Here is a 21,632-nt window from a genome sequence, read left to right on the forward strand (position 1 = left end):
AGCAGCTCACAGGCCTGCCAAAACCGGGAGGGATAAGCAGATGCAGCAGCTTGATTTCAGAACCCCCCTGCCCCCATAATGATCGGTGTAGTTTGGCCAGGGTCAAAGGTCAAAGATTTCATTGGCAACTGCGCAGAGCCGGAGCTGCCCTGGGGGTGCTGGTGGCAGGGGTGGGGAATTCAGAGCAGAGGTGGACAGGAAATACAGATGACCTGGAGGAGGAAGGGCGGCTTGGGATTCCAGCACCATGGACAGGACACGGTGAGGCCCGGCTGGTGGCCCTGGGCGCGGGAACAATGGCAGGCGCCCTGCACGGCTGGCGCGCTGGGCTGAGTGCCAGGGCGGGGATTAACCCGTTGGCTCCCTGCCTGCCCTGAAGCTTCCGGACGCTCGGCGGGACTCTCTCGGGAGCTGCTGTTTTCGATCCACCCGTCGGGAGCGGGGGCGGGGCTGTCCCTGACTCCTCCGGGCCGCGCCCGGCTTGCTCGTTCCCAGGCGGGATACTGCTGCGTGTGGGTGCCCCTGGCTCCAGCCTGGCGCCTGTCCCCGCACCGCGAGTTCGAAGCTGCGCTGGGGCAAGTCCCAGCCCCGCTCTGGGCTCCTGCTTTTCCTGTGGCCCCCGCCTCCCAGGCGGGCCGCCCTCCTTCCTCCCTCGGCGGCACGGCGCGGCCGGCTCAGCGGGGGCGGGGGAGCCACCCCTGGCCAGTGCACTTGCTCGCCGCGTTGCATCCTCGGTGGCTTCCCCCGAGTGAGCTCGGAGCGGGATTTCTGATGCCATCGTCTCGTCCCGTCGCCACCCCACACCTCGCTACCGCCTTGTAGGGGGGCGGGGGCCAGGCGGTGCAGCAGGGCGCCCCCTGCAGCCGAGGGGCGCTCACCGCAGCCATGAAATATACACGAGGCTCAGAGAGCTGAAGGCGCTTCCATCACCTCCTACCTCAGCAGCAGCTCAGCCCCTGCCTCGCAGCCCGTCCTGCCTGCAGAGCAGGCGGGAGGCGATCGCTCGGAGCAGACGCTTGCAAGGTAAGCTGCTTTGCTGGGGGCGGGCGTCTCTCTGTCTGCGGGGAGGCTGTGTGGCCAGAGGAGAGGTCTGGAGAATCCGGTGCAAAAGGGGAGCTGTGTCCAGAAGGCAGCGAGACATTTCCCTCTGCAAACTTCTCGGCGAGGTCTTTCCCTCTTGCATGGAGACCCTCCCCTCCCACCCCGCCTAGGGGAAAGTGCTTGGCTGTTATGCTGGGGATGGCTCCTCTTCGCTGACAGCCCTGCCAGGCGCCTTAGCTAGGAAATTTAACTGAAATCTCTTGCTATCCCCTCGCCCCGCCTCCTATAAAAGGGGGGAAAAAAACCTAGGAGGGTGCATAGAAAAGGAAGAAAAGTCAGATCTGGCCATTGGTGAATGGTGAAGCACTCGCATGGCTGCGGAGAATGATCTGAGAGCAGCCAGCTAGAGCAGCGGGGTGAGCTCTTGACACTGGGCTATTTGTTTCCGAGCTGATTTCCTCCCGTCCGCTCCAGAGCTCTGCTTTGGGGAGCCCCACTGAAGGGTGGGAGGGCTGGCGGCAGCCTGCCGCGCCTTGCAAGAGCCCAAACTGCCGTGTTGGACTTTCCGATTTCTTGGCTAACTTGTGTGTTTGTGTTTTTAAAGCAGTAACACCCTCTTCTTGAGGAAGCAGGCAGAGAGGGGAAGGATTTAGCAAACCCATCTCTGTGCCAGGCTAGGATTGTCCCCTACAGCACTTCTTGTGCTTTTCCTAGGCTAAGTTTGAAAAGTCCCAGGTGATGGGGCTTCCACCAGGCCCACTATGCAGGTGTGCTGGACAGCAGGGACATGGTAACTCAGCAGAGCCCCAACCTTGCTCTCCTATACATACAGTCGAATGACCGCCTCATCTGCCTGATTTGCTGAAATGAAGGAAATCAGATCCCTTTGTTCCCAAGGATCTCTGTGTTGTCTCTCGCTGCAGTCCATAATTAGGAAGGAGAGCTGGGTTTAGCCTGAACATTACTGCCTGCACCCTATGGGTGACTGCTTCACCATTGGTGGGGCTTGTTTCCTCTAAGCTCATCCTGGAGGCTGAATTTCTGTCCCCTGCTGCAAAAGGGCCTATAGTAACATTTAGCCATGCAGCTGGAGTTCCTCTCTGTTGTTGATTCTGTCTGTATATTGTAGAGACGTTCAAATATGCTGTGGAATAGTCCATCAGTACACACAGAGTTCTCTTACTGTCCTCCGCCAGTTCCCTGAATGCCCTAAGAAGCTTAGTTTTTAAATGTGATGCTGTTTGTGACTTGTCAATATTTGGGCTGTTCCTGAGCCTGGTTTTTAGTTAATTAGCATTAATAGAGCCTCAGAAGGGTCAGGCGTTGTACTAAGCTGGGCAGCTTTGCTAGTGATCTAGGAAGTATAATAGGCTCATTAAATGGGTAGGAAGGGTTTTCACTTGTTTATAAACCGGAGATTGTGGTAATGGGAGATTAGCATTTGCCACTAGTGGAAATTAATTAATGAGACAACAGGCTTGAATCTCCTCATGCCAGGGATTTTTACAGTGGTGAGTCTTCATTGGGGTTACTCCTAGTGCAGCGAGAGCAGGATCAGGCTGTAGTGATGGACATAGTGCTGATGAAGGGCTGTGTGCAGATGACTCAGGAGCCCTTGTTAAACTGCAGTGTGGGTTACTGATATCCCATGCCGTGGGTTCTTCAATGTGGTGTCCTCATTGGCTTTAGCAGCCACACCACTCCCCACTCTGCTCCAAGTAAAAGGTCCACTCCAAAGTGGTCCAACAAGGCCCTTGCCCTGATGAAAAACAAACTTTTCCTCATCATTTTGTCTCCTAATGGTTTGGGGGTATGAACAACAGTCTAGTAGAGGCTGAGACCTGGAAAACTCATAGTTTCTTTGAAAGATCAGATTCGTGTTTGCGCTGCTCTGAACAGAGGTGGATTTGACAACGGAAGAAGGGGAATCCAAGTGTATAAGGCTATTGAATGAGTTATGACAGAAGTTACCATAGACAAAGATCAGGTTAATAGATTCTAAGGCCAGGAGGGACAATTGTGTGTAACACAGGCCAGAGGATTTCTCTGAATGAATGCCTGACGATCCCAGCGAGACCTAGGTCTTTCCTCCCTTTGGAATTTCTTTCAGGCACCTGGCTGCTCAATTCCAGTCACGAAACACCCTAGATATAAGTAAATATCAAATATCAAAAAATATTACGTGTGGCCTGAGCAAGATCAGTTAATTTAACAATAGACATAAACAGAAATAGAACCACCCTGGCCCATTGTTGTATGTGTCCTGTGGATAAATCCAGGACGCTAGTCACCAGGGCTGCCAGTCACCCCCACTAAATGAAGGTAGATAAGCTTAGACAGACAACAATAGGCACACAATCTTGTCTGTCCTCCCCCCCCCACCTCCCCCATCTGATTTCCTTTCCTGCACATCTGCTACGAGAGCAGAAACTGAGACCCTGGCTGAGCTGCTCACAGATTGAAGTGCTGACCTTTCACATGGCTGTTTTGCTACTGAGATGAAATATTTAGCGCGGCTCCATTACTGTCTTTTTCTTGAAAGTGTGTTTCATGCTTCATCTGCTGGAAATGTTAAGAGAGTTCATGCCACATTTTTCATTCTGCAAAGTCAAAATCTATCAGGGATATGGGTGGTGTGTCTCTGGGTAGTTTCACTGCAAACCTCATTCTCCCAGCATAAATATATATCTCTTGGGTGTCTTCCATGCAGAGTTCTGCATCAGAGACCCACCTCTCATTCACTCATTAAATGGGATTAGTACCCTGTCCATGGCGTGCACAGAGACAGATCCCCTTTACTCACATTGGTGAGCATAAGTAAGGATTAAAGCCCAAATCCATTGTCTTATCTGGAGTTATACCTCATGTACCCCAGAATAAATGAGCTCAGAATCAAGCCCCATGGAGTTCCAACAGTGCAACACCGATTGCAGTAAAAGGAGAATTGGTCCCGAGAGGGGTTTCATTGCAACAGAGACAGTTGTGGGGGGGAACGCTGTGCAAGCATTAGCCCACAGCAGGGTGCAGTTCTGTTCACAGGGTCAAAGGTCAGACCTACGACATGATGACATAATATCTGGCCACTCTGGGATATGTTATCACACTTTAAAATGTAGGAGGATCCACTGCAGAATGAGTAAAGGCGGTGAGCTGGGAAACCAGGCCTCATATCTGAGGACCCGATTCCTCTCTCATTTATACCAGTTGACCGTAGCAGTAGCTCCATTGGAATTGAGGGCATTATACCTGTGTTAAAGTCATGCGAGAGTTCCAAGGGGCAGCAGGGATGGGATGCAAAGGGAGTGGTCTGCATAAATTAACAGCGACCTATCTGGTGAGTAAATAGGGGAGGAGTCCTTGGCCTGAAAGGTGGCTGTAAGGTGATGTGACTAGGGCAGAAGACAGGGATACAAAGCAAAACAAATGCTTTTGTCTTTTTGTAGGGAATAGTGTGATGATATTTTAAGAGCTACAGGAACTGAACTCAGACATATGAATAAGGCTTTTGACACAGTCCCATATGATATTTTCATAAACAAACTAGGGAAATGTGGTTTAGGGGAAATTACTAGAAGGTGAAAAGAAAAGGAGTACTTGTGGCACCTTAGAGACTACCCAATTTATTTGAGCAAATAAATATGCTCAAATAAATTGGTTAGTCTCTAAGGTGCCACAAGTACTCCTTTTCTTTTTGCGAATACAGACTAACACGGCTGTTACTCTGAAACCTACTAGAAGGTGGGTGCACAACTGCTTGAAAGACCATACCGAAAGAGTTGTTATCAATGGTTCACTGTCCACCTGGGAGGATATATCTAGTGGGGTCCCGCAGGGCCAGTCCTGGGTCTGGTACCATTCAATATTTTAATTAATAACTTGGATAATGGAGTAGAGAGTATGTTTTTCAAATGTGTAGATGATGCCAAGTTGGGAGGGGTTGCTAGCACTTTGGAAGACAGGATTAGAATACAAAATTATCTCAACAAATTGGAAAGTTAGTCTGAAATCAACAAGATGAAATTCAATAAAGAGAAGTGCAAAGTAGTCCACTTGAGGGACCAAAAATCAAATGCACAGCTACAAAACAGGGAATAACTGGCTCAATGGTGGTACCGCTGAAAAGGATTTGGGGGTTAGAGTGAATCACAAATTGAATGAGTCAACAATGTGGTGCAGTTGCAAAAAAGGCTAATATCATTCTGGGGTGGGTTAACAGGAGTATCATATGTAAGACCCAGGAGGCTACTGTCCCACTCTACTTGGCACTGGTGAGGCCTCAGCTGGTGTAGTGTGTCCAGTTGTGAGTGCCACATTTTAGGAAAAATTTGGACAAATTAGAAAGAGTTCAGAGGAGGGCAACAAAAATGACAAAAACTTTAGAAAATCTGACCTGTGAGGGAAGGATAAAAAAATTCAGAGAAACTGTCTTGAGAAAAGAAGACTGAGGTGGGACCTGATAAGTCTTCAATTGTGGTAGGGCTGTTATGAAGAGGATTGAGAGCAATTGTTTTCCATGTTCACTTAAGGTAGGTCAAGAATTAATGGGCTTAATCTGCAGCAAGGGAGATGTAGGTTAGATATTAGGAAAATGTTTCTAACTATAAGGATAGTTAAGCACTGGAATAGGCTTCCAAGGGAGGTTTGGAGGTTTTGAAGAACAGGCTGGACAAACACTTGTCAGGGATGGTCTAGGGTAGGAGTGGGCAAACTTTTTGGCCTGAGGGCCATATCTGGGTATGGAAATTGTATGGCAGGTCAGGAATGCTCACGAAATTGGGGGTTGGGGTGTGGGAGGGGGTGAAGGCTCCGGCTGGGGGTGTGGGCTCTAGGGTGCGGCCATAAATGAGGAGTTCAGGGTGCGGGCGGGGTCTCCAGGCTGGGGTTGGGGTGAGGGTTCTGGGAGGGGGGCCTGAGGATGAGGGGTTAGGGGAGCAGGAGGGTGCTCTGGGCTGGGACCGAGGGGTTCGGAGGGCGGGAGGAGGATCAGGAGTCGGGCACGGGGTTGGGGCATGGGAGGGGATCAGGGGTGAAGGCTCTAGTGTGAGCTTACCTCAAGCAACTCCCAGAAGCAGCAGCATGTCCCCACTCCGGCTCCTACGCGGAGGTGCAGCCAGGTAGTTTTGCGAGCTGCCCCATCCACAGGTTCCACCCCTGAAGCTCCCATTGGCCGTGGTTCAGGGCAAGGGCAGTGTGCGGAGCCCCCTGGCTGCCCCATGTGTAGGAGCTGGATGTGGGACATGCTGCTGCTTCTGGGAGCTGTGTGGAATGAGGCAAGCCCCCAACCCCATTCCCTGGCTGGAGCGGGGCAAGTCCCGGACCCCGCTCTTCAGCGGGAGCTCGAGGGCCAGATTAAAACATCTGGAGGGCTGGATGCAGCCCCTGGGCCATAGTTTGCCCACTCTTGGTCTAGGGTTACTTGGTCCTGCCATCTGGACTTGATGACCTCTTCAGGTCCATTCCAGCTCTACAGTTCTATGACCCAATGAATCTATTCTACAGTGCCAATATAGTAGGCAGAGCCAGGTTAGGTTTGGCTAGTCCTGACCCTGGGGTAGAGCTGGGACTGGTTTGGGATTGGTCCTGGCCAATGGGGAGGACTGGGGGAGATTTGAATGGTGCCATGCCTAGGCAGGCTTGGATGATCCTTTTGTTTGATTGCCAAAAGAGAAGTTATGGTTCCAATATTTGCTCAGCAGGTTTTAAATGGTATTTCATTTCCATCTTGTAAGAAGGACCAAGTAAAACAACTCCATCTGCTTCTGCCAGGTCTCTGAGGCTAGTCAGCAGCACTCCATGACGAATGTGTCAAACGCTGCAAAGAGATCCAATACATTTGACCCTGGCCCATGTCTAAGATGGTTATTTCCCAGGGCCACCAGTGTTGGCTTAGTGCCTTATCCAGATCTATATCCAATGGTGAAGGACAGCAGCAGAGGGCAGGTATTGTTGGAGGCAGCCCTTACCTAGGTTCTCGGTCACTTTGTGCAGCTAGTATGCTATTTCCCCACCCCAGAATGCATTTCTTTGTCTGTCTAATTTTGATTACATGGAAGTAAAACTGATCCTACTTAAGCCACCATTGAGGTTTGAATGTGGGATCTTCAGAGCTAAAAGCCTCCATTGCTGGAACTCTAGCAAGAAGGGTGTTCCAGCCATTAAGGCACTAGCCTGGGACTGTGGAGACCTCTGTTCAATCCCCTGCTCTGCCACAGGCTTCCTGTGTAACCGTAGCCTTTCTGTACCTCAGTTTCCCTGATCTGTACAATGAGGATCATAGCACTGCCCTGCCTCCCGCGGGTGTCGTGAGGACAAAAGATAAGCTATTACAATGATCACTTTAGATAAGCTATTACAGTAAAGAGTTGTCACTTTGGATGGGCTATCACCAGCAGGAGAGTGAATTTGTGTGAGGGGGTGGGGGTGAGAAAACCTGGATTTGTGCTGGAAATGGCCCAACCTGATGATCACTTTAGATAAGCTATTACCAGCAGGACAGTGGGGTGGGAGGAGGTATTGTTTCATATTCTCTGTGTATATATAAAGTCTGCTGCAGTTTCCACGGTATGCATCCGATGAAGTGAGCTGTAGCTCACGAAAGCTCATGCTCAAATAAATTGGTTAGTCTCTAAGGTGCCACAAGTACTCCTTTTCTTTTTGCGAATACAGACTAACACGGCTGTTACTCTGAAAACTAAAGATTGTGAAGTGCTCAGATACCCCAAGGTTTAAGGGGGCTAGAGGAGTACCACAGCTAGATAGAAATAAGTTGAGAATGAACTAAGTCTATTGGCTGGAAGAGGTAAGGGATTCTTCTGTGGCTCAGCCACTAGATGGGCACCAAAGCTCCCACTCTCCTAGTGACAGACAGACAGGCAATGCCTGTCAATGTTAGTCACCCTGTCAGAGTGGCAGCTGAGTGCTGTGCCCATCTGAAGGACACACCTGCATATTAATGAGGGTTTTATGAAAGAGAGAACTAGGCTGCTTTTGTTTTGCTACCTAAAAATTAAGGCAACTCCACTGGGGCTGGATCCTGGTGTAAATCACTGCAGGTCCTTGGAAGCTAGCTGAGGATCTAGAGATGTGCAACTCTCCATAACTTCAGCAGGGATTGGACATGTGCGCCTGAGGACAGGAGCGGGCCCTGGGCTTTGTTTTCTTGCATGCGCCCATCCCTGTAGTGTGTGAGCACGTGGGATGCTATCGGAGTATGACTTTGTGAATGTAATTACATTTAATGAGCCATTAAACTAAACCTCTGTTTATGCTCCAAGATAATGTTGACAGTCCCAGCTGTACGTCTTGTATCCTCGCAGGAAGAGAGTCTTTGCTTTCCTGTAGCTGATGGCCAGCGTTGCCCCTCCCCCAGCCTCTCTAAATCCTTTCGCTGCAAGAAAAGGGCAAGGTACAAGCTTTGGAGCCGCACAGAGCTCTTCTTCTGGCCTGGGCAGTTACTTATCGAGATGGATATGGAGCTGTGGCTCTCTGACAGCCACATTCTCCGTCCCTTTGAAATGAAAGAGAGACTTTAATGGATCATTTGACAGAGTGACAAGTAGGGGTGGTGAAAAAGTAGCAGAGGGGCTTTTATTTTTGTAACCAATTCTCCATTTGGTGGGTGGGGGGCCGAAGGCAACCTCTCTCACTAGCTGAGACCAACCCATTGCAAAGGGGCCAAATGGAGCCCTGCTAGAAGGAAGCAGAGCTCCATTGAAGTCCGTGGAGCTGCAGCTGCATACACCAGGCATAGATTTGGCCCAGAAGCTTTGGACAGAGGATTTTTAAAGCTGTCGAAGGTTTCTGGACATCATTAAATGAATAGGAATTGGGTGTCCAAATCTGCCAGGCAGCTTTGAAAGTTCCCAGCCCCAAAGGCTCTCATCTGAAGAAAGGTGACTATCAAGTGTGCATTGGAATAGTAATGGGGAAAGTCCTTTAATGCATCTGTCATAAATATAAAGGGAAGGGTAAACACTTTTAAAATCCCTCCTGGCCAGAGGAAAAGCCCTTTCACCTGTAAAGGGTTAAGAAGCTAGGATAACCTCGCTGGCACCTGACCAAAATGACCAATGAGGAGACAAGATACTTTCGAAGCTGTAGGGGGGAGAAACAAAGGGTCTCGGTCTGTCTGTGTGATGCTTTTGCCGGGGACAGAACAGGAATGGAGTCTTAGAACTAAGTAAGTAATCTAGCTAGATATGCATTAGATTATGATTTCTTTAAATGGCTGAGAAAAGAAGCTGTGCTGAATGGAATGGATATTCCTGTCTTTGTGTCTTTTTGTAACTTAACGTTTTGCTCAAAGGGATTCTCTATGTTTTGGTTCTTAAGATCCAAGGGTTTGAGTCTGTGGTCACCTATACAAATTGATGAGGATTTTTATCAAACCTTCCCCAGGAAGGGGGGGTGCAAGGTTTTGGTGAGGATTTTGGGGGGAAAGACTTTTCCAGACAACTCTTTCCCACTAATAAACCCGGTTAGATGTTTGGTGGTGGCATCAAAAGTCCAAGGGAAAAAGGTAAAATAGTTTGTACCTTGGGGAAGTTTTAACCTAAGCCGCTAAAAGTAAGTTTAGGAGGTTTTCATGCAGGTCCCCACATGTGTACCCTAGAGTTCAGAGTGGGGAAGGAACCTTGACAGCATCGCTGATAATTAGCCAAGGGAGTCTTTATAAATGGAAACAAAGAATACTAGTACCTGTGGGGAAGGCTGGTTAAAATAGAGAAACAGCTGCATTTTGTCCTAGGGGTTAAGCCCTCCATTAACTTAAATGCAGCTACACTCCTTTATACCAGCGGTGGATAAGTCCATAAACACAGTCCTCCTGTTCATTCGGATTTAGTGTTGGTGAAAGCCCTGGAGACTGAAGCCTGTTTGTTCACAGAACAGGTTTCAGCAACAGTGCAAGTTCCCTACCAAAGGGCCTCATGCCTGACCTGGCGAGGTCACTCCATAGGCCGAGTGAGGAGTTCAATCTGCATTGTTCATTCAGTTCCTGGACCCTCTGCTGAGACTGCCATCCAGGGGGGCAATTGTGATAATGGTTTTGGGACGTGGACACCTGTCAGTTAGGAACTAGATCAACCGACTTGTGCCACAAGGTAGTCATTGCCCATAAAAGCCTTTTCCACATTCCACTGTTCTGAATCTGGAGACTCCAGCCATGCTGGCAGTCAGCCCAAATCAATTATGACAGGACTCTGGGACCTATAGTGCCAGTGGCTTCTAACCAGTTATCCCCTTCACAGCCCCACATGTGCCAAACATCAAACTCTCCTTCCTTGACTCACGTAGGAACAGAGTCAACTTCCTTTTGGTTCACCTTCTAATTGATTGCTAGGCTTTACCATACTGTCGTAATGAGCACTATCTGTGCCCCTCCCAAACAGGGATAAGTATCTCTTCATAGCACACCTCTGTGGGAGGGAGGGTTGTCCCCATTTTGGAGAGGAGAAAACTGTGGCACAGAGAGAAGTAGGCTTCTGTTTTTCAGAGGATCCCTTAATTTTGGACCCCCAACTGGAGATCCCTAGGGAAGTCAGTTGGATCTGTGCCTACACAGCACCTCTCAGAATCCGGCTTTAGACAACTCAAATTGGTCATGCAAAATCAGGGGATGTTATTGAGAATGCAGGTCTAAGTAACTCACCTAGGAAGTCTGAGTCAGAGCAAGGATCAGAATGCAGGTCAGAGTCCTTATCTACCAGGGCATCTTTCCTCTTTGGATCCAAAGGACACAAGTGGACTGTACATATGTGATGAACAGCAGTATTGGGAAACAGTTTATAGCTTTGCATTCAGCTTTTCAGCCTATTTTTAAGGTGTTTATATGACTAAATTGCTGATCTAGGGCAAACATATCCACTCTGTCAGTCTGGATCTTGTTCATTATCTATAACCACATCCAACAAAACATCATGTCTATAACCACATCATCTCAACAGGACATGCAGTATTTTCCAGCTCAGTGGTAGAGTGTTTTTTACTTTTCTCTCTCCCTGATTTTGCCTTGGCTCTTTACTCTGCAATGGCAAGTGTTTCTTGAAAAGTCGGAAAGATTTCGGGGAAAGTTTTCAGATTCTTGGTGACAGTTTTGAATTGGGAGCAATCTGCAACTGACCTCGGGATCTCCGAGTCTGATGCAGCAGATGTGTCCAAAACCTGCACGTGTACAACAGGCTTCGCTCATCAGTGAAAGCTTCCCTCTGGGCATAACTTTTGTGAGGAACAAGGTTTACTATTTCCCCAAGGGATTTTGCAGGGGTCATGAGTCTGATAGGGAGGCCCAGGGCCAATGTGCAACAAGGAAAAGCATTCTGGGTGGAAGGCGGTGTGCTGTTATACAAAGCTGAAGAGCTTTGATGGAGGTAATGACTGCAGAATGGGTCGGAAGAGCCAGCACCTGTGCATCCGGACATGGATGAGAGAGAGCTGCGGTTGGTTGGCTGGTTTACGTCCCTTGTCAGGAACTGCACTGGGCAGCATTCCTGAGCGTTGTTTCAGAGAAAGCCAGAGAGAAATGCTTGTTAAGACCCAGATCCTCAAAGGGGATCAATGGGAGTTGGGCTCTCAAGTACCTTTGAGGATCTAGGCCTAACTTCCCAGTGGGAGCTGTGGCTCAAGCAGCAATATAACTGTCCTCAAGCCCTGGACCAGCTGCCATCTGTTTGGCTTTTAACCTAGTCTCCAAAGGTGTTAACCACTGGGAAACACTGCCTAATACCACTGTACAGGACTTGCTGGAGCACCTAATGCAGCATGTTCTCCTGGCTACACTCCAGCTGAACAATTACATCTTGCCTTCCCCAAATGGCCCCTGCGTTTCCCATTGGATGTCGTATCGACTGATCACTGCTGAATCCACCAACTTCCATAGTGCTGTCTGAACTGGCATTGTTGTGGGGGTTTTTTTGGTTTTTTTTTTTTTTTTACTCCCCCACCCTTGGGAGGCTAATGCACCAGTGCCCCGGTTCTTCCTTAAACATGACAGCCCTGGCCTTTGGAGTCCACAACAGTCTGTCTAGACAGACACTTACCCACCTGTAGTATGGTTCGGCATTGAGCCCTATAGGCAGGGTAAGCTCTTCTCTCAGGACTGAGTCCCGGCACCTCTAGGCTTGGCAGTTCAGAGTCCTGGCACTTTTGCTGCATCAGTTATAAATGTAAAAAACCCAAAACTGCTTGAGCCCCGGCACCTCTTTCAGTACAAATTAAGCATTGGCTCTTCTTCAGGTCAGGCCACTCCCCTGCTCCAAATCTTTCCTTTTGAAGGTCTAGTTCCCTAATGAGGCTCGTTTGTCAGCCCTTCCCTCTAAGATCATAGCTTGTTAAAATCTCCTCAGGGTGTGGCAGGTAGTGTTGATGAAGTTTGTTAGCCCCCTTTTTCCCCTGGCCAGTGGTGGGATACATGCACCTCCTCATGGTATTCTTCCTTTCTTCCTGTATTAAACTGTTGTGCCGTGTTGCTAAAGAACTGCTGTGTTCCTCCTCAGCGGTGGAAGAAATGAAATTCTCTCCATGCACAGAATATATAGATCCTTTTAGGAAGCTGGCTATTGCTAGTAGCATGGAGAGGCGTATACAGTCAGGACTTTCTTTTTGTCCCCAACTGAAATCTTGCGTGCATCCTCCCAGGCTATTGGAGTAGGATGCAAATCAGGATCCTGATTCCATTTCTAGATCAGGTGAGGCAAGGGAGCTGCTGCAAATTACCTCAAATTATATCTCTGCACCAGGACGAAACTGATAAGAACTTCTCTGTTTGCACCCTGGATCTCTGCAGGTTTGGTGCTGTTAAGCTCCTTCATAGGATTATGCCTGCCTAAGAACATCATAATACACAGTTTTAAGTAGCAGAAAAAGATTAGATCTGGGAGAAGAGCAAATCTCCACTGGATATGTTCAAAATACTCAAAGAATTTAGAAATTAAACTGGGCCCCTGACTCACTGGGTGTACAGGAACTGGCCACTTGGCAAAATTAGGGCTAGTTGTGACATCAGACAAACATTTTGAGACTGATTCAGCTTTCACATGCACCAAACACATACCCTCAGGTAGGTCCATAGGCTTATTGGAGTTACTACAGAGAGCAGAACTGAGCCCTCTGACTCGCTTCAGTATCTGGCTCCCTCCCTGCACACCATTGTCTTGAGTTTGCTCTCACGTCCGTTGGTGCAGGACAGGTGTCTCCTCACTGAGGTCAGGGGAGTTAAGCAACTGTGAGATCAGAACTGGGCCTTTTTGCTTTATGCGCCCCAGCAGGTGTCCCATCTAGCAGAGCCTGAGAAGACTTCACCCAGCACGCAGCTGTGAGTGACCCAAGAGCAGCCTTTCTTGTGGCGTTTTGGCGTGGCCACTCCAGCAAGCGCAGAGGTGGCACCAAAAGGCATTTTTCAAGCCTTTGGAAGAAGCTGGAGTGGAGCCAGTTCTGGACAAAGCTCTGGTGGATGCTTGTTTCCTCCGAAGCAGTCTGCACATTCCTGCCTGGGAGACATCTGCTGCTGGTGATGGCTCTACCCCCAGGGCACCGGTGCCAGAAAGAGCTCAGCAGAGTGGGGGCATGTTGGGTGCGGAGCACTCTTAAAAGCTAGCCCTTATCTAGAGGCTTCAACTGGAGTTTTATTCTCTAGAAAACCTGGTGATGATTGTGGGTGTTGAGCATGTGAAAGTCTGGCCCTGAATGCTGTTGAAAACCTGATCCTAGGGGCATGAACTCACAGAAAAGGTGAGAAAATAGAAACAAATTTAAATCCCTTGACTTTCATCCCCATTCTGTATGCCGGCCCCCGCGGTGCATGGAATGGAATAGGTCTTCTGCAGGAAGGTTGCTCTGCTCCCCCAGACTGGATGTTCCAACAGGAGGATCTAAAGCAGAAGCAACAGCACCACTTCACTGAAGAAACCCAGCAAGGAGCACCTAAGTTCCCTTAATGAGTTCCTGTTCAGTCAAGCTGTCCCTTCTCCTGCAGTGAGCCCCAGGCACCCCAATATGTGGGAGTGAGCCCAAACAGAGCAGCTTGTAGGATCGCAGCCTGTAATGAGCCCATGGAGAGTTCAGGCCAGATACGTGCCCTGCCTAAACTATTTGATCTAGTGTCTTTACTATTCACTCTGACCTTGTCCAGACTAGGATTTGAAAGGTGTTTGCTAATACATGTTACGTGCCTAGTGTAGACAAGGCAGTGTGTCTTTATCATCTGTTAACTTGGCTTAGTTGACACTGCCTTGTCTACGCTAGGCATTTGACACGTGTTAGCAAACACCTTCTAAATCCTAGTCTAGACAAGGCCCCTGGGAGAAATTTTAGCAAGAACTTGCACCTCTCACACTGCTAAGGATAAGGGAAGAGCTGTTATACAGCAGAAACTAAATATTATACTTTCCTAATTTCAGTAGCATTTGAGGGAAGCCCCTGCAGTGAAGGCATGAAAAGGTCGGGTAACAGTCTGGGTATTTCTCCCATTTCTGGTTTTGGTTCTTCTCCATAATGAGCACTGGGAACTGTAGCTACAAAGACTGCCACAACTCCTTGCATGCAGTCTGACGGAAAAAGAACTGAATCCATTTCCCTTGTCTAGCCCCTCTCTCTCCCCGCACTGGTAGTACCTGGAGGCAGGTGAGTTCACTCAGCAGCGACCCCACTGGTGGAGATAGGAGTAGCATTGATGGGTTCTGAAAAAACTATTTGAGCATGATATGTGTGGGACAGAGATACATAAGGGGAAAGCACTTCTGATGAAGAGTAGCTTGCCCCATCCCGCTGCAAACCAAGAAATGATGTCCTGGCAGGAAACAAACCCTATTCTTTCTCCCAGCCTTCTGATTTGGGAGCAGATTCCCTGCGGAAAGCCCAGTTAGTGCTTTCCTCATGTTTAAAAACTGCAGTGTGGCCTATCGGCAGCCTAGCCCACTGTCATGTGCGAACTCTGAGCTCTGTTGCTCTCAGAGGGTGGGAATGCGACAGCGCTCAGGCAATGCTGCGCACTGCTCAGTGGTAAAAAGGCCCTGACTAGCCAGGTTGGGGGATGATCAGGTGTATGGGAGGACAAGGCTGCTGAGAGGGCTAGAGGGGATTCCCGGAAGGTGCCCCCAAAATGTAAGTTTTTACACGATTCATCACTGGTGTTTTGAATCTGTAGTAAATGACTGAAGTCAAGTGCCCCTTGTTTACCTGGAAACCAGAGTCCAGCTGGGTCAGTGAGTGCGTGTGCCTGGAAGTGCTTGTATGAGCGCGTGAGAACAGGGGGCACGTGTGGGTGTGCACGACTGAGTGTCTGGATATGCATGCGTGTGACCAGAGTGTCTGTGCGTGCACCAGTGTGAGAGGGTAGCTCTTCAGGATAGTTCTTTAGCCTTGTTCCTGTCCTGCAGGCGGTGGAAATGCTCGGGTTCAGTGGGCCAGTGCCATTCAACTCTAAAGGGGAATGGATCCTCAGATGGTGTAAGTCAGTGTAACTTTTTGGAAATCAATTGCGCCATGCTGGTTTACATCAGCTGGGGATCTGGCGCAGGATTCCTATTGTGGTTATAAGCCTTTCAGAGTTAAAGTCAGGCCTCTAAATGTTTTATCTCCCCTCTCCTCAATTACAGATTAATGGGAGCCCTAACTTGGGTGCCATTTTGGAAGCGCAGTAATTACAAAACTTTTTACATTAATCTTTGTTTTAAATGCAGTTGTTTATGCAATGGTCTGCTAGTGCATCACAATTAATTCACCAGCTCCACTCAGTGCTGGATCTCTCTATCCTCCCCCATCAGTGCACCCCGACCATGCCCTGGAAGGAGAACCCTGACCCTATAAGACAAGTGCTAAGAGCAGAATTGACAGTGACATTGCAGAATCCTAGAAATGTAGGGCTGGAAGGGACCTCGAGGGGTCAGTCCAGTGTCCCGCCCCACACACAATGAGGCAGGACCAAGTATACCTAGACCATCACTGACTGGTGTTTGTCCAACCTCTAATGGAGGTTCCACAACCTCCCTAGGTCACCAGTTCCAGTGCTTAACTATCTTTATAGTTAGGATCTAGCCTAATATCTAACCTCAATTTCCCTTGCTGCAGAATAAGCCCATTACTTCTTGTCCTACCCTCTGTGGACATGGAGAACAATTGGTCAGTGTAGCAAGTCGAGCACTCACCTGCGTGGAGCCTGCTGCTGGTTGCCTTGGGAATTAGCCATTCCAGCACTCAGAGCACCTCCTGCTGAACAGTGTCTCTCCTGCCTCAGGCCCCCGTGTCCCTCCCGGACCCCAGTTCCCCTTTTCTTGGAGTGCCTGTCCACAGCAGTAGCCCACACTCTGGGTCTCCCCTCCCAGAGGAACCCCCTCCCCTTATGCCCACCTTGCCTCAGTGGCTACTGCTACTCATCATCTAGCCCCACTTTCTCTGGGGCAAACTGCAGTCCAAATTGGCCAATCATCATTGGCAAGGGGGTTGGACCAGCTGCCTCTGCCTATCCCTGAGCTGCACCTCTGCAGACCCAGTATCTCCTTAGGCCTTAACAAGGCCTCGGCCTGGGAAGTTGCCAGGCTGGAGATCCCCAGCTCCTCTTGCTCTTGCTCTTGCTCTTGCTCTTGCTCTTGCTCTTGCTCTTGCTCTTGCTCTTGCTCTTGCTCTGCTTCTGGTACCCTGTGCTCCAAGGCAGCTAAGTCCTTTTAACTCCAAGGCTGGAGTGAGACTGACCCAGCTTCTCCCTTAGCCCTTCCTATACTGGCCCAGCCTGGCCCTGATTGGCTGCCTCAAGCCCGCTCCTGATTGGATCCCCAGGACAGCCCTTTTGCAGGGCTGTTTTTAACCCCTTCCAACCAGAGCAGGGTGACTGCCCTGCTACAGTCAGCATCTTCTCTAAAACAACCTTTTACTTATTTGAAGGCTGTTATCAGATCCCCCCCGGTCTTCTCTTTTTAAGACTAAACGTGCCCAGTTCTTTAATCTTTTCTCACTGGTCATGTGTCTAAATCTTTTATCATTTTCATTGCTCCTCTCCACGTCTTTCTTAAAATGTGGCCTCCAGAACTGGACGCAGTACTCCAGTACTGAGGCCTTGCCAGTGCCAAGTAGAGCAGGACAATTACTTCCTGTGTCTGACATACAACATTCCTGTTAACGCATCCCAGAATGATATAAATTATTTTGCAGCAGCATGATATTGCTGACTCGTATTCATTTTGTGAGCCACTGTAACTCCCAGATCCTTTTCATCAGTACTTGCAGCTTGCCAGTTATTCCACACTTTGTAGTTTATGCATTGGATTTTTCATTCCTAAGTGTCATACTTTGTACTTCTCTTTGCTGAATTTCATCTTGTTGATTTCAGACCAATTCTCCAATTTATCACAATCTTTTTGAATTCTAATCATGTCCTCCAAAATGCTAGCAACCCCTCCCAGCTTGGTGTCATCCAGACATTTTATCATTGTATTGTTCAGTCCATCATCCAAGTCATTAATGAAAATGTTGAATGGTACTTGACCGAAGTCAACCCCCTGTGGGACCCCACTAGATCTCCTTAAGTACGATTTTCCAACCAATTGTGTACCCACCTGTTAGTAATTTCATCTAGATCACATTTCCCTAGTTTACTTATGAGAATGTCATGTGGGCACTGTGCCAAAAACCTGACTAAAGTCAGATATATCATGCCTACTGCTTCCCCCTGCTAACCACTGGACCAATAACCCTGTCAAGGAAGGAAATTAGGTTGGTTTGGCATGATTTGTTCTTGAAAAATCCATATTGACTATTACTTATTATCCTCTAGGCGTTTTCAAATTGATTGTTTAATAATTTGTTCTAGTATCTTTCCAGGTATCAAAGTCAGGCTGATTGGTTTATAATTCCCCAGTTCCTCTTCGTTCCCCCTTTTAAAGGTTTTACGTTTGCCCTTTTCCAGTCCTCTGGGACCTCACCTGTCCACCATGAGTTCTCAAAAGTAATTGCTTACTGTTCCAAGATTGCTTCAACCAGTTTCTTAAGTAGCCTAGAGTAAATCTCATCAGGCCCCACCAACTTGAATACATCATAGCAAAGAGGCTTCTAAGCATCCTGTAGGTCCACAGGAGATCTATGGGCCTGTGTCCTGGGCCCATGGTCTTTCTGCTAACAGCAGGAGTTAGTTAGCAGTTGACTTACTGGATGTTAAGGTCCAGGGAAGACCATGCCCCTCATTGGCTTAGTGTCAAGCCTGAGACCAAGAGAATGAGAAGGAGCATTTGGAGCCAATTATAGAACAAAGAGGCAGAGGCAGGTTACAGGGTTGCCGTCCATCCCTATTCTATGGGATGGTCCCAATTGTTATAAACTTGTGGGACAATACAGTCTATGTGTCCCTAGACTGTGTAGTCTTCAGGGCAGGACCAAGCCTGTAAAGTGCCTAGCAACTTGTTGGGTCTTTTTAGACCTCTCCCATTTCTGTGGGCTCTTGTTGACGGGGGAGACAGCGGGTAGGGGCCTGGTTTGGCTGTGAGGAGATCGGACCAGGGTTCTATTTGTGGCTCTGTGTGACCTTGAGCGAGTTTCTGGGCCTCTTTCCTCTGTTACCCTTTATCTGACTTGGCTGTGTAGATAATAAGCATTTCAGGCAGGGTCGGTCTCTTGCTATGTGTAAGTTCAGTGCCTAGCACAATGGAGCCCTGATCTGCTACTATAGTCAATGTATTACTGCCACTCCCCGATCCTCCATGCTGTGTATTCCACCAGACAGATCTGAGCAGAAGTAGCTGGGTTCCTACACTGTTCCAGAGTTCTTGGGGGACTAGCCCAAACTCCTGGTGGGGGGAGGGAAGTGAAGGATGTGGGAGCAGTGAATAAGCAGGGTCATTCTCACCCTTTCCTAGCCATGGCAGGGCCTGCAGGGTGAGTGGCAGAGAAGCTGGCAATGCTGGTTCTACACCTTTTGGTGGAGCTCCTGGGTCAGTGAAATCTCCAGCTGGGGAGCTCTGGCTGCTTCTCTTCAGGCAGCACCACGGGAGTAGAACTGGGGGCCCTGTGTATCCTTCACTGAGGACATGATACTGCACTACTGAAATCAGGGGGAAGCGTTGCCATTTATTTAAATGTGTGCAGGCAGGCCCTTGATGGACCGCCACTGGACCACCTCTCTGCTCCTTCTCCTCTTTCCCCGCTGCTCAGTTTCCTTCTGGTGAGCTGCGTCCCCTCTTGGGCTGCCTGTACAGTCATTTGCCTTCATAACGCCCAGTATCAATTTATAACTGTAAGAGGATACTCCGTTTCTTTCAGGGATCCCGTTTGTGGCAGAAGGGAATACAAGGCAATAAATGGCTTCTGGCCATGATCAAATGCTGAAGGGAAGTTGGCCTGCATGATAATCTCCAAAGCCCTTTACTGAGCAGATTCCCCCTTAGGCCATGAATACCCATCCTATCTCCACTCGGTCCAAAGTCACTCAAATCTCAGGAGCATGTTGCAACGCTCTCCCCACTCCCTTCAGGCATTTGAAAATGGGCTGGGGGAGATCATACGTGAGGGGAACTGGAGGTGGAGGGGGATTTGAGTTTTTAAGTTCCTTGGCTCTTCAATGGTACTGCTGCCATGAGGATGTATGTTTAAGTTCTGTCCAATCTTTGGACAGGCACCCTTCATAGCATTTCTGTCAACCAGACAGAGAAACCAAAGCAAAATCTGCAAGGATTATACAGTCAAGTAAGAGAAGATTTAAAAAATATGTATATAGGAGGGGACAATATTTTTCTTACCTCTTGAGGCTTTGGAAGTTCTGAATCAGTATCTTCTCAGCCTGCCCAGAGTTAGTGAGGCTTGTGGGAATTGTGGGTGGAGTTTAGGGGAATTATTTGGAGGCAGAGCAGAAAATGAATAATTGAGGGGTGACCTCTTAGTGCAGGGCTGACAGAGGTAGCCCAGGAGTGCATCCATACATGTCATAAATATATAGGGAAGGGTAACCGCCTTTCTGTATACAGTGCTATAAAATCCCTCCTGGCCAGAGGCAAAACCCTTTCACCTGTAAAGGGTTAAGAAGCTAAGATAACCTTGCTGGCACCTGACCCAACATGACCAATGAGGGGACAAGATACTTTCAAATCTGGGGGTGAAGGGAGACAAAGGGTTTGTCTGTCTGTGTGATGCTTTTGCCGGGAACAGATCAGGAATGCAGCCTTACAACTCCTGTTAAGTTAGTAAGTAATCTAGCTAGAAAATGCGTTAGATTTTCTTTTGTTTAATGTCTGGTAAAATAAGCTGTGCTGGAGGGAATGTATATTCCTGTTTTTGTGTCTTTTTGTAACTTAAGGTTTTGCCTAGAGGGATTCTCTATGTTTTGAATCTGATTACCCTGTAAGGTATTTACCATCCTGATTTTACAGAGGTGATTCTTTTACCTTTTCTTTAATTAAAATTTTTCTTTTAAGAACCTGATTGATTTTTCATTATTCTTAAGATCCAAGGGTTTGGGTCTGTGTTCACCTGTACAGATTGGTGAGGATTCTTGTCAAGCCTTCCCCAGGAAAGGGGGTGTATGGCTTGGGGGGATATTTTGGGGGAAGACATCTCCAAGTGGGCTCTTTCCCTGTTCTTTGTTTAAAATGCTTGGTGGTGGCAGCATATGGTTCAAGGACAAAGCAAAGTTTGTACCTTGGGGAAGTTTTTAACCTAAGCTGGTAAGAATAAGCTTAGGGGGTCTTTCATGCAGGTCCCCACATCTGTACCCTAGAGTTCAGAGTGGGGAAGGAATCTTGACATGGTGGCAGAGTGGTGGGATCATTTTGAACCAGAAGCACAGCAAGATTTTAAAGGGTTTTGTAAAAGGTGATTGCAGCTGTAGATTCTGTCTCTCTGCCTGGGGGACAGAGCAGCAGGCATAACAATAGGATTTTTCTGTAGGCTGAGAATAGCTATCAGAGAAAAAGGCATCAGGTTACAGCACAGCAAAATTTTACAAGCCAGTTTTTTTGTTTGTTTGTTTTCTTTCTAACTCTCGGGTGTAAAGTTAGTTAAAAACAGAGAGGTTAGGATGACAGACAGCACTGTTCAACAGAAACTGGAATTAGCCAGATTTGAGGCTGAGGAAAAACAAAAGGAATATGAAAGTATCTTGTCCCCTCATTGGTCATTTTGGGTCAGGTGCCAGCAAGGTTATCTTAGCTTTTTAACCCTTTACAGGTGAAAGGGTTTTGCCTCCATCCAGGAGGGATTTTATAGCACTATATACAGAAAGGTGGTTACCCTTCCCTTTATATTTATGATGATACGGATCCTCGCAAGAGGATGCAGATTGAATTTTCAGAGCAATAATTGGCTGAAATCCATATAATGGAAAATCTGTTTTTGGTCAAATCAAGCACTCCTGCCTCAGGCAAAAATCTTTACTGAAATTAACAGGAGTTTTGCCTGAATAAGGAATGAATAAAGTCTGCAGGGTTTAGTCCATTCGACATAGAGTAGGAGGGAGAGGCGTTAGTTGGTTTTTAGAGCAAGAGAACGGAAAGCAGGATTACTAGCTTTTATTCTTGGATCTGCCACTGACACATTTTGGGCAAGTCCCTTAACTTCTTTGTGCTGTAGCTTCCCCATCCATAAAAGGGAACTAATAATACCTCACAGGGGAGCAGTGA

The 21,632-nt window shown here is 48.2% G+C and overlaps 1 protein-coding gene across 2 annotated transcripts in view; it reads left to right on the forward strand.

Moving 5' to 3' along the window:
• The first annotated feature begins 207 nt into the window (after positions 1–207).
• The window catches only part of LOC140915918 (protein FAM163A-like), a 74,598-nt gene continuing 53,173 nt past the window's right edge, over positions 208–21,632 (forward strand). For both annotated transcript variants that reach the window (XM_073356548.1, XM_073356547.1), the window contains exon 1: positions 208–1,023. The gene's annotated coding sequence lies outside the window, so the exon portion shown is untranslated. The remainder of the gene's footprint in view (positions 1,024–21,632) is intronic.

Source organism: Lepidochelys kempii, chromosome 8 (assembly GCF_965140265.1).
Source record: "Lepidochelys kempii isolate rLepKem1 chromosome 8, rLepKem1.hap2, whole genome shotgun sequence".
Taxonomy (NCBI): domain Eukaryota; kingdom Metazoa; phylum Chordata; order Testudines; family Cheloniidae; genus Lepidochelys; species Lepidochelys kempii.